This window comes from Argopecten irradians, chromosome 6, assembly GCF_041381155.1.
Source record: "Argopecten irradians isolate NY chromosome 6, Ai_NY, whole genome shotgun sequence".
NCBI classification, from domain to species: Eukaryota; Metazoa; Mollusca; class Bivalvia; order Pectinida; family Pectinidae; genus Argopecten; species Argopecten irradians.
Window position 1 is genome coordinate 32,197,966 of NC_091139.1, and position 14,518 is coordinate 32,212,483.

The following is a 14,518-nucleotide window of genomic DNA, read 5'->3' on the forward strand; positions in this document are numbered from 1 at the left end:
TTCGTTTAATCGACTATCTTTTTCTAGATCACCACCAGACCTCCTATTGATCACATGATAGAGACTTTTGGTCTATTTCTTTCAAAGATACACAATTATCTATAAAACTGGAAGTTGTTGCTCCTATTGAGCGCTCAGCAGAAAGGGGAAGTGACGACATACTCATCCCTATTCTATTATAAAGTGGTAATGTATGGTGTGCTGCACGGTATCACCAATTGGCAGTTTATTACACCAGTTAGCATTAACTATCACAAAGGGTCATAGTATGTATTGATATAAGGGTATCACAGTTTTTACAGAACACGCACATTAGACAAACTATCACAAGGAGTCATAGTACATGTATGTATTGATATAAGGGTATCACAGTTTTCACAGAACACGCACATTAGACAAACTATCACAAGGAGTCATAGTATGTATTGATATAAGGGTATCACAGTTTTCACAGAACACGCACATTAGACAAACTATCACAAAGAGTCATAGTATGTATTGATATAAGGGTATCACAGTTTTCACAGAACACGCACATTAGACAAACTATCACAAGGAGTCATAGTATGTATTGATATAAGGGTATCACAGTTTTCACAGAACACGCACATTAGACAAACTATCACAAGGAGTCATAGTATGTATTGATATAAGGGTATCACAGTTTTCACAGAACACGCACATTAGACAAACTATCACAAGGAGTCATAGTATGTATTGATATAAGGTATCACAGTTTTCACAGAACACCACATTAGACAAACTATCACAAGAGTATAGTATGTATTGATATAAGGTATCACAGTTTTCACAGAACACGCACATTAGACAAACTATCACAAGGAGTCATAGTATGTATTGATATAAGGGTATCACAGTTTTCACAGAACACGCACATTAGACAAACTATCACAAGGAGTCATAGTATGTATTGATATAAGGGTATCACAGTTTTCACAGACACACGCACATTAGACAAACTATCACAAGGAGTCATAGTATGTATTGATATAAGGGTATCACAGTTTTCACAGAACACGCACATTAGACAAACTATCACAAGGAGTCATAGTATGTATTGATATAAGGGTATCACAGTTTTCACAGAACACGCACATTAGACAAACTATCACAAGGAGTCATAGTATGTATTGATATAAGGGTATCACAGTTTTCACAGAACACGCACATTAGACACACTAACAAAACAAGAAGGAAACAAGTATTGATGCAAGTTAACGACACTGTGTGACATTGTAATACGATTGTAATAATGTTATCGTTGACTTAATTATTTTATTACAATTTCTTTTCTTAATACGACAAGACGTGAGGCGTATTCCAGGTTACTTAATATGCCTTGCGGTTTTTGTCGTTACTATAATTAACTTCATTTTGATTTAACCTCGAACTGTATATGCGTATGGTATAAATGAGATTTATCTTTCAAAACTGCCTTTTTATCCTTATCCGAGAACCTTTGTCCTGAGTTGTAATGTGTTTAAGACGTTTTCATCCCTGTAAAGTCAGGTAAACCAAGGTTAAATATCGACTGTCATAATTCTTTTCAAAAAGGCTCTAATTGCTATTTGCTTCGAGCGTTACAGACAAAGAAATTATCAAAATAATTTTGTGCAATTAGGTCAATTGAGCTGCAACCCTAATAATAAGCACTTGGACATGATAGCGGATTAATAAACATTTAATTTAAGACATGAAACACCTGGGTTTGGACATCCAAGGGTCATGTTAGGGCAGTTTAGAATAGTAGAAAAGATCGATGTCGTATCGAGTACTCAGCGCCAACTGTATCCTAGAATACTGAAATAAATCATGGCTTCTTTAATACACGATAATTGGGAGGGAGGTGGGGGGGGATAACTGGGATTCGGGATGCAATGACAACTGTTGTGACAACTAATTATCATGTGACAATTAATTAATGTAGATGATACCACCACTTTTCTCTTTGTCTCTTTGTGGAGAAAGAGGAGGATGTGGGAGAGTGGCTGTAAGATGACCTCCTGGACGGCAGTTTTATACATTTAAGATAAACCTCTCCAGTATGTTTTTAACATTGAACGACAAAAATAAATGACAGGTACTCCAGAAAGAATGTTACCATACAAATTTCATATTTATTGGATGAAATTGTGAATAAACTTAACAGCCATACGTTATTTGAAAAATTATTTAAAAAATCGGGAATATTAGTACATACGCCGAACGACTGTTTAATAATTGTTCACATATCGGTATCGCATTTTTAATCAAAAATTAAATGTAAGAATATTTATTCACTAGTTCATCACCAAAACCGAAATATGTATGACATTTTCATTATATTGCCCCCCCCCCCCCCCCCCCCCGTGGTATTAGGTACAACCCCTGACCTACAGACACACTCACCACCAACACTATGTACAGTGACATATATAGTGACCTCCAGACATTATATGTACAGTGACCTAGTGACCTACAGACACACACTCACCACCAACACTCTGTACAGTGACATATATAGTGACCTCCAGACATTATATGTACAGTGACCTAGTGACCTACAGACACACTCACCACAAACACTATGTACAGTGACATATATAGTGACCTCCAGACATTATATGTACAGTGACCTAGTGACCTACAGACACACTCACCACCAACACTATGTACAGTGGCCTAGTGACCTACAGACACACTCACCACAAACACTATGTACAGTGACATATATAGTGACTTCCAGACAATAATATGTACAGTGACCTACAGACACACTCACCACCAACACTCTGTATAGTGACTTAGTGACCTAAAGACACACTCACCACCAACACTATATACAGTGGCCTAGTGACCTACAGACACACTCACCGCCAACACTATGTACAGTGACATATATAGTGACCTCCAGACATAATATGGACAGTGACCTAGTGACCTACAGACACACTCACCACCAACACTATGTACCGTGACATATATAGATAACCTCCAGACATTTTATGTACAGTGACCTAGTGACCTACAGACACACTCACCACCAACACTATATACAGTGGCCTAGTGACCTACAGACACACTCACCACAAACCACTATGTACAGTGACATATATAGTGACCTCCAGACATTATATGTACAGTGACCTAGTGACCTACAGACACACTCACCACAAACACTATGTACCGTGACATATATAGTGACCTCCAGACATTTTATGTACAGTGGCCTAGTGACCTACAGACACATCACCACCAAACACTATGTACAGTGGACATATATAGTGACCTCCAGACATAATATGTGACAGTGACGTGACCTAGTGACCTACAGACACACTCACCACAAACACTATATACAGTGACATATATAGTGACCTCCAGACATTATATGTACAGTGACCTAGTGACCTACAGACACACTCACCACAAACACTATGTACAGTGACATATATAGTGACCTCCAGACAATATATGTACAGTGACCTACAGACACACTCACCACCAACACTCTGTATAGTGACTTAGTGACCTAAAGACACACTCACCACCAACACTATATACAGTGGCCTAGTGACCTACAGACACACTCACCGCCAACACTATGTACAGTGACATATATAGTGACCTCCAGACATTATATGGACAGTGACCTAGTGACCTACAGACACACTCACCACCAACACTATGTACAGTGACATATATAGTGACCTCCAGACATAATATGGACAGTGACCTAGTGACCGACAGTGCCTTGGTCTATATTCCTTATCCTGACAAAAAAATGCGTCAAAACAACTAGATCTAGCATGGTTCACACCTTTCAGTAAGCAGTACGTATTCTTCATGTATCGTTCATATTATCGCCGTTAACACGAATACTTCACAGTCATATTTTTATTATAACGCCCAATCGACCTCTAATGATGAAAACTGTTGCCTCTAAATAGTTTGTCCTCGACACCTTTGAAATAATTTTTGACAATTGAGAAAAGAAATGTCATGGAAAAAACTTAATACACCGACGTCTTGATCACAACATATCAATATACATTAATGGATATATCGAAGAAACAACCAAAAGTATTCACCTACAACGAATTAATATATTAGTCATAAACAGATGGGATTGCTGCTATATAGCCATTGGGAATGGATAAGAAGAAAAAGACCAGTTTAAAATGTTCTCGTTATACTATGTGAAATCAAACTTAATTATTAACATGAGTCAAAAGTCGAACTGATACGGTTTGTCCTTGTGTGTATACCAATAACAAATACAAAATAAATCTCAATGGCCAGCAAAAATGTTCCCGATCAGAATGTCAACAATGCACAGGATGTATATCCTGACATATCGTGTCATGAGTATTTGACATTCTTGAAATTGTAGCATTGTTTGTCTTTCTTCTATCAGCAGAAGATTGTTTTTGCAATGGGACATACATAAATGTATGCACGAACGCAGTGAACAAGAAATATTATTTAAGTGGAAACATATAGGTCGAGATTTTATGTAATTTGCTACCAAACGAATTAAAACCGTCTACATCAATTGATGTAGCTACAAGGACATACCTAAAATAAGGCAGTAACGTTATGACCTTACCAGACCTTACTTATACCAGAACTAGGATATACCTAAATTAAGGCAGTAACGTTAGTATCTTACCAAACTTTTCTTGTACCAGAACTAGGATATACCTAAATTAAGGCAGTAACGTTAGTATCTTACCAGACTTTACTTGTACCAGAACTAGGATATACCTAAATTAAGGCAGTAACGTTAGTATCTTACCAGACCTTACTTATACCAGAACTAGGATATACCTAAATTAAGGCAGTAACGTTAGTATCTTACCAGACCTTCTTATACCAGAACTAGGATATACCTAAATTAAGGCAGTAACGTTAGTATCTTACCAGACCTTACTTATACCAGAACTAGGATATATCTAAATTAAGGCAGTAACGTTAGTATCTTACCAGACCTTACTTATACCAGAACTAGGATATACCTAAATTAAGGCAGTAACGTTAGTATCTTACCAGACCTTACTTATACCAGAACTAGGATATACCTAAATTAAGGCAGTAACGTTAGTATCTTACCAGACTTTTCTTGTACCAGAACTAGGATATACCTAAATTAAGGCAGTAACGTTAGTATCTTACCAGACCTTACTTATACCAGAACTAGGATATATCTAAATTAAGGCAGTAACGTTAGTATCTTACCAGACCTTACTTATACCAGAACTAGGATATACCTAAATTAAGGCAGTAACGTTAGTATCTTACCAGACCTTACTTATACCAGAACTAGGATATACCTAAATTAAGGCAGTAACGTGAGTATCTTACCAGACCTTTACTTATACCAGAACTAGGATATACCTAAATTAAGGCAGTAACGTTAGTATCTTACCAGACCTTACTTATACCAGAACTAGGATATACCTAAATTAAGGCAGTAACGTTAGTATCTTACCAGACCTTACTTATACCAGAACTAGGATATACCTAAATTAAGGCAGTAACGTTAGTATCTTACCAGACCTTACTTATACCAGAACTAGGATATACCTAAATTAAGGCAGTAACGTTAGTATCTTACCAGACCTTACTTATACCAGAACTAGGATATACCTAAATTAAGGCAGTAACGTTAGTATCTTACCAGACCTTACTTATACCAGAACTAGGATATACCTAAATTAAGGCAGTAACGTTAGTATCTTACCAGACCTTACTTATACCAGAACTAGGATATACCTAAATTAAGGCAGTAACGTTAGTATCTTACCAGACCTTACTTATACCAGAACTAGGATATACCTAAATTAAGGCAGTAACGTTAGTATCTTACCAGACCTTACTTATACCAGAACTAGGATATACCTAAATTAAGGCAGTAACGTTAGTATCTTACCAGACCTTACTTATACCAGAACTAGGATATACCTAAATTAAGGCAGTAACGTTAGTATCTTACCAGACCTTACTTATACCAGAACTAGGATATACCTAAATTAAGGCAGTAACGTTAGTATCTTACCAGACCTTACTTATACCAGAACTAGGATATACCTAAATTAAGGCAGTAAACGTTAGTATCTTACCAGACCTTACTTATACCAGAACTAGGATATACCTAAATTAAGGCAGTAACGTTAGTATCTTACCAGACCTTACTTATACCAGAACTAGGATATACCTAAATTAAGGCAGTAACGTTAGTATCTTACCAGACCTTACTTATACCAGAACTAGGATATACCTAAATTAAGGCAGTAACGTTAGTATCTTACCAGACCTTACTTATACCAGAACTAGGATATACCTAAATTAAGGCAGTAACGTTAGTATCTTACCAGACCTTACTTATACCAGAACTAGGATATACCTAAATTAAGGCAGTAACGTTAGTATCTTACCAGACCTTACTTATACCAGAACTAGGATATACCTAAATTAAGGCAGTAACGTTAGTATCTTACCAGACCTTACTTATACCAGAACTAGGATATACCTAAATTAAGGCAGTAACGTTAGTATCTTACCAGACCTTACTTATACCAGAACTAGGATATACCTAAATTAAGGCAGTAACGTTAGTATCTTACCAGACCTTACTTATACCAGAACTAGGATATACCTAAATTAAGGCAGTAACGTTAGTATCTTACCAGACCTTACTTATACCAGAACTAGGATATACCTAAATTAAGGCAGTAACGTTAGTATCTTACCAGACCTATTATACCAGAACTAGGATAACTAAATTAAGCAGTAACGTTAGTATCTTACCAGACCTTACTTTACCAAACTAGGATATACCTAAATTAAGGCAGTAACGTTAGTATCTTACCAGACCTTACTTATACCAGAACTAGGATATACCTAAATTAAGGCAGTAACGTTAGTATCTTACCAGACCTTACTTATACCAGAACTAGGATATACCTAAATTAAGGCAGTAACGTTAGTATCTTACCAGACCTTTACTTATACCAGAACTAGGATATACCTAAATTAAGGCAGTAACGTTAGTATCTTACCAGACTTTTCTTGTACCAGAACTAGGATATACCTAAATTAAGGCAGTAACGTTAGTATCTTACCAGACCTTACTTATACCAGAACTAGGATATACCTAAATTAAGGCAGTAACGTTAGTATCTTACCAGACCTTACTTATACCAGAACTAGGATTATACCTAAATTAAGGCAGTAACGTTAGTATCTTACCAGACCTTTCTTATACCAGAACTAGGATATACCTAAATTAAGGCAGTAACGTTAGTATCTTACCAGACCTTACTTATACCAGAACTAGGATATACCTAAATTAAGGCAGTAACGTTAGTATCTTACCAGACCTTACTTATACCAGAACTAGGATTATACCTAAATTAAGGCAGTAACGTTAGTATCTTACCAGAACTTATACCAGAACTAGGATATACCTAAATTAAGGCAGTAACGTTAGTATCTTACCAGACCTTACTTATACCAGAACTAGGATATACCTAAATTAAGGCAGTAACGTTAGTATCTTACCAGACCTTACTTATACCAGAACTAGGATATACCTAAATTAAGGCAGTAACGTTAGTATCTTACCAGACCTTACTTATACCAGAACTAGGATATACCTAAATTAAGGCAGTAACGTTAGTATCTTACCAGACCTTTCTTATACCAGAACTAGGATATACCTAAATTAAGGCAGTAACGTTAGTATCTTACCACCTTACTTATACCAGAACTAGGATATACCTAAATTAAGGCAGTAACGTTAGTATCTTACCAGACCTTACTTATACCAGAACTAGGATATACCTAAATTAAGGCAGTAACGTTAGTATCTTACCAGACCTTACTTATACCAGAACTAGGATATATCTAAATTAAGGCAGTAACGTTAGTATCTTACCAGACCTTACTTATACCAGAACTAGGATATACCTAAATTAAGGCAGTAACGTTAGTATCTTACCAGACCTTACTTATACCAGAACTAGGATATACCTAAATTAAGGCAGTAACGTTAGTATCTTACCAGACCTTACTTATACCAGAACTAGGATATACCTAAATTAAGGCAGTAACGTTAGTATCTTACCAGACCTTACTTATACCAGAACTAGGATATACCTAAATTAAGGCAGTAACGTTAGTATCTTACCAGACCTTACTTATACCAGAACTAGGATATACCTAAATTAAGGCAGTAACGTTAGTATCTTACCAGACACCTTGCTTATACCAGAACTAGGATATACCTAAATTAAGGCAGTAACGTTAGTATCTTACCAGACCTTAGTTATACCAGAACTAGGATATACCTAAATTAAGGCAGTAACGTTAGTATCTTACCAGACCTTACTTATACCAGAACTAGGATATACCTAAATTAAGGCAGTAACGTTAGTATCTTACCAGACCTTACTTATACCAGAACTAGGATATACCTAAATTAAGGCAGTAACGTTAGTATCTTACCAGACCTTACTTATACCAGAACTAGGATATACCTAAATTAAGGCAGTAACGTTAGTATCTTACCAGACCTTACTTATACCAGAACTAGGATATACCTAAATTAAGGCAGTAACGTTAGTATCTTACCAGACCTTACTTATACCAGAACTAGGATATACCTAAATTAAGGCAGTAACGTTAGTATCTTACCAGACCTTACTTATACCAGAACTAGGATATACCTAAATTAAGGCAGTAACGTTAGTATCTTACCAGACCTTTACTTATACCAGAACTAGGATATACCTAAATTAAGGCAGTAACGTTAGTATCTTACCAGACCTTACTTATACCAGAACTAGGATATACCTAAATTAAGGCAGTAACGTTAGTATCTTACCAGACCTTACTTATACCAGAACTAGGATATACCTAAATTAAGGCAGTAACGTTAGTATCTTACCAGACCTTACTTATACCAGAACTAGGATATACCTAAATTAAGGCAGTAACGTTAGTATCTTACCAGACCTTACTTATACCAGAACTAGGATATACCTAAATTAAGGCAGTAACGTTAGTATCTTACCAAGTATCTTATACCAGAACTAGGATTACCTAAATTAAGGCATAACGTTTACTTACCAGACCTTACTATACCAGAACTAGATATACCTAAATTAAGGCAGTAACGTTAGTATCTTACCAGACCTTACTTATACCAGAACTAGGATATACCTAAATTAAGGCAGTAACGTTAGTATCTTACCAGACCTTTCTTTATACCAGAACTAGGATATACCTAAATTAAGGCAGTAACGTTAGTATCTTACCAGACCTTACTTATACCAGAACTAGGATATACCTAAATTAAGGCAGTAACGTTAGTATCTTACCAGACCTTACTTATACCAGAACTAGGATATACCTAAATTAAGGCAGTAACGTTAGTATCTTACCAGACCTTTCTTATACCAGAACTAGGATATACCTAAATTAAGGCAGTAACGTTAGTATCTTACCAGACCTTACTTATACCAGAACTAGGATATACCTAAATTAAGGCAGTAACGTTAGTATCTTACCAGACCTTACTTATACCAGAACTAGGATTATACCTAAATTAAGGCAGTAACGTTAGTATCTTACCAGACCTTACTTATACCAGAACTAGGATATACCTAAATTAAGGCAGTAACGTTAGTATCTTACCAGACCTTACTTATACCAGAACTAGGATATACCTAAATTAAGGCAGTAACGTTAGTATCTTACCAGACCTTACTTATACCAGAACTAGGATATACCTAAATTAAGGCAGTAACGTTAGTATCTTACCAGACCTTACTTATACCAGAACTAGGATATACCTTAATTAAGACAGTAAAGTTAGTATCTTACCAGACCTTACTTATACCAGAACTAGGATATACCTAAATTAAGGCAGTAACGTTAGTATCTTACCAGACCTTTCTTATACCAGAACTAGGATATACCTAAATTAAGACAGTAAAGTTAGTATCTTACCAGACCTTTCTATAACCAGAACTAGGATATACCTAAATTAAGGCAGTAACGTTAGTATCTTACCAGATTTTACTTAAACCAGAACTAGGATATACCTAAATTAAGGCACTAGTGTTATGCCAAACCTTTCACATACCAGAACTAGGCAAGGAAAAAGGAACTACCCCGGCATCCTCAATATTTCAGGGATTCCGGTCACTTTCGATCTCTACACCTCTAGACTGTCTCATAGTAAAACTTAAGCCAGTTCAGAGTGAAAAATCTGAATCAATCACAGGACAACAAAAAAAAATCTTTGAAGACTACATCGAAAGCGATGTCCAACTTCAAAGCCACACAGTCAATCACGGTGTACTGTTATATGGTTCTTATTTTGATGTGCATCAGAGGACTAAATTACCTGTTCTGTTCTGTTGCCTCCAGTTTTACTATGAGATAGTCCAGGGATGTAAAGATCGGTGGTGATCGAACCCCTGGAGTATCGAGGATGCTATCCCGGGTACATCTTGTAAATATTATATTGTGTGCATTGGTCAGAGCTTACGGCCGTCTTCACGCGGGCGAAAGCTCAACCCAAGATCAGAAGTGAGGCAGTGCGAAGGGAGACGCAAGGAAGGAGCAAGTCATTTGAAAACAATATGTGCAAGGATAAGAAGAAATGCGTAAAACCCTATAAACAATAGATCAATCAGCTATTCTGTGCTACAAACTGGGTTAACTATAGGGTTGTAGACGGCTGAATACTGAGATCAAAAGACAAACACAAACATCTTTTTCACCTATCTACAATCCTCATTTCAATCAGGTATTGTTAACAACAGTTCCGTGAGTTGGACAAATTTGATTAAGATTGCGTTCCAAGTTAATTTATTTCTTTAGAGGAGTCACTGCAGACTTACTGAAATACTCTCGATTTCAACACACAAACATACACAAACAATGACGTCAAACCCGTAAATAACATTCGATCAAACAGGGAAAGTCCAGCCAAAGGTTTGTAAGAACAGGAGATATAACCATGTGTTCCGTAAGAGAAAGAGTTGTGTGATTCACACCTGAAGATGTCAGTATCACACCTGAAGATATCAGTATGAAGGATAGGGATATTCTACCCGAGGGTCACAAAATGTGGTAAAACCCGAGGCTTGCCGAGGGTTTTGCAACATTTTGTGATCCCGAGGGTAGAATAATCCTATCCTTCATATCCACTTATGAAAGAGTTTTTCTTTCATACCTCGACGTTTTATTGCAATTTTACAACTATAATATCCTGCCATTTTGAAATAAATTCGAAGAAATCTACGACTGAAAGTCACTTTTCCATACATGAAAATTATGTGATATTTTCAACACAAATTTCGTTGTTTGCATCTTTTATAGTAAAACTAGTCAAGTTTGTGAAAAAATTGTTAAAATCTTACAGAGGAAATAAAAATTTTGTTGACGCCGTGACGTCACAGGGCTTTATTCCATGGGTAGCTATGCAATACAGCCTCAGGCGATATGAGTGTATTGCCCTAGATCAGCCAGTATTACACCCGTAGGTATGAAAGAAATCAGTATCACACCTGAAGATATCAGTATCACACCTGAAGATATCAGTATCACACCTGAAGATATCGGTATCACACCTGAAGATATCGGTATCACACCTGAAGATATCAGTATCACACCTGAAGATATCAGTATCACACCTGAAGATATCAGTATCACACCTGAAGATATCAGTATCACACCTGAAGATATCGGTATCACACCTGAAGATATCAGTATCACACCTGAAGATATCAGTATCACACCTGAAGATATCAGTATCACACCTGAAGATATCAGTATCAGTATGTTGATAACGAAGCATATAGATTTTTTTCACAATAACTAATAATATAGTATATGTACATGTATATGATATTCTCTTTTTATATGATAGATAGGCTAAGAATTGTGTGTGTCTTATATTACTCGGTGTATCACATATGTTATACAGTACTGGAGTATGCCTTACAAACGAAGTTATTAAAGACGGTATGTCAGCGAAGTGTTGTGACATAGGCTATTCAAAATATTCAGATGACACATTATGAATTTATCCAATTAATCATAAAAGCTTTCAACTCCAGGTACTAGTAGATAAAAACGATTGGAAGAGAATACTAACTGTAGGTAAACCTTGAGCCTGAACATTAAAAGTCATTATAATAATTAATTGATGAATATGTAGCCTCTTTATCACACATTGTTTATAAATATAACTTAGATATAAACAGATGCTAGTGTACGAAGCCTACTTACCTGTCTACACTTCAGGATCCCGTCCAACAATCTGACGACTTACTTTCTTCTCCGTTGTCACATCTGTTCCTTACTACACAGAAAATAGTATAACATGTTGAATGTTAGACATTCTCCTAAACAATAGTATACCGGTCGACACAAGTCAGGGCGGTACATTCAACTAAATATTAAAACCTTAAGAGATTTATGTAGCAGATGTCTTGAATTTTTATTGTCGATTTCATTTTTCTGTCCCGCAGTGATGCCTCGTGTCAAATTAGCATTGTAAAAGGATTATACATACTATATGAAACAAGCTATAACATGTTAATAAGTTTGTAATGTCTACGCGTTGTCAATTTCATTTCTTTCACGTCACCTGTGAAATGGTCAAGATGAGGCACGGAGAAAAGAACATCCCACAAGAATGTATATTAATGATGGGCGATGGGACATTTAGTAGCATAATTGAATAATTAAAAATATAATTAACGATTCCAAAAGGCAATAAAACAGTGTATACCACAGCATTTCAATCAAATGTTCTTAATGACTTTGGACCATTTTACTTCAAACATACTGCAATATCAGAACATGTTAATATCTGTTTTGAACATTGTGAATGTATTACTAAAATAATATTGTTAAAAGTATATGTAAATAATGTACTAAAATTTGTTTTAAATAGATTCCGCTAGTCCAAATTATTTAGTCGTTCTGTCGTCTATATCGGCTTTAAAACCAATATGAAAACCAGAGGGAATACACTCTGACATTTTGTCAACCATTGAAGACAGCGAGATCTCTGGCAGTGTTTAATCTTTTTACCGCTCAATCAGTGCCAATATGGGTTGTAAAAAAACATTTTTTGAATTATTGATGTCCTGATAAAAACTTTCTTGACAATAAAGCTTGTTCTTTAGTTATTTCGATATTAAGAGGGATGCATGTCAATACTTCGTTCCAACAAATTCATTTGAAAGTAAACTGGTGTAAGTAATTAACGGAAATTTAAGTCTAACCGATAATATATTCTACATTAGTATATATCTAACATGTTTTTGTCTAATAGACAATTTCTTGTGTTTCATTGTTACTTCAAATGCTTCAAAGATATAAAAACTTTCTTTGATCAGTGACATTGTCGCATCCTCCCGTCCTCTGTTCTAGAGTACGTCATTCAACAATATGATATGCGGGCAGGAATTCCAATCAATCCTTATGAATTATCACTTGAGCAGTAACATAAGTAGAAAAGGAATCATGGACAAAACAAACCTATTACACAAAGTCAAAAGTATGGAGGAATCAGAGATCTAAGTAGAAAAGGAATCATGGACAAAACAAACCTATTACACAAAGTCAAAAGTATGGAGGAATCAGAGATCTAAATACCTGTATGTATATATTCCCGATGAACTATCGATTCGCCACCAATACAGACGGTGAAGGATAGTGGCACAACTGGCACTTGGTTTAGTAATGTATGTTATATTTGTTTATGTTAATTTGAATTCTATAACGTTGTTTTAGAAACACCATCCATTGCCATTGTACACAGGATCAGCTTTCTGATATTTATTTCGTTTCTTTTCAAACTCCATTATCTGTTTGCGTTGCAAAATCGTTTGCAATAAGACTCCTTTATTGAATCATTCAAAAAAGTGTATGCAACTTTACGTAATATTCACTTTGAAATTACTAACTGTACATGTCTCATCTTTCTTTTACTTGCTATTAGACAATACATGTATGATGGCTGACATATATTTGAACGTTAACTAGCTTTGTGTGCTTCTCTCAGAATCTCTTGGATATTAAAAAGATGGAATTTGTAAGATTTTAGCATATCTGGCCATTATGGATGAAAATCGTGGTAGATTATTTTATATTTTGACATTGATAGTCTTTTAGCCATATATAAATGTAGGCCTCCTTATATTAGTGAAGACAAGCTGCGTGATTAATGATATCGTACAAGTTAAATTTCAGACCGACTTCAAGTAGGAAAATGTGCTGCAAATACCGTTTTTAGTGACTGGACCGATTGGGTTTGTAGGTTCGTGCAGCGTACCCGTAACAGCTTCCTATATATTCTTATAAAACGATTTTTCAAGAAACTGAATTTTCTGGTTAACTTTGATAACTGGATCAAAGATGTAGACATTTATCCAAGTAACGCATTATTTTTTCAAAGTAAATTATCTTGTCAAAGTAAAATTGCTGAGTG

General features: G+C 35.6%; 1 protein-coding gene across 1 annotated transcript in view; it reads right to left on the reverse strand.

Annotated features, from left to right (window-relative positions):
• Nucleotides 1-12,446, reverse strand: part of LOC138326336 (phospholipid phosphatase-related protein type 5-like) — a 37,874-nt gene extending 25,428 nt beyond the window's left edge. The window contains exon 1 of the mRNA XM_069272456.1: nucleotides 12,307-12,446. The gene's annotated coding sequence lies outside the window, so the exon portion shown is untranslated. The remainder of the gene's footprint in view (nucleotides 1-12,306) is intronic.
• Nucleotides 12,447-14,518: the final 2,072 nt, after the last annotated feature.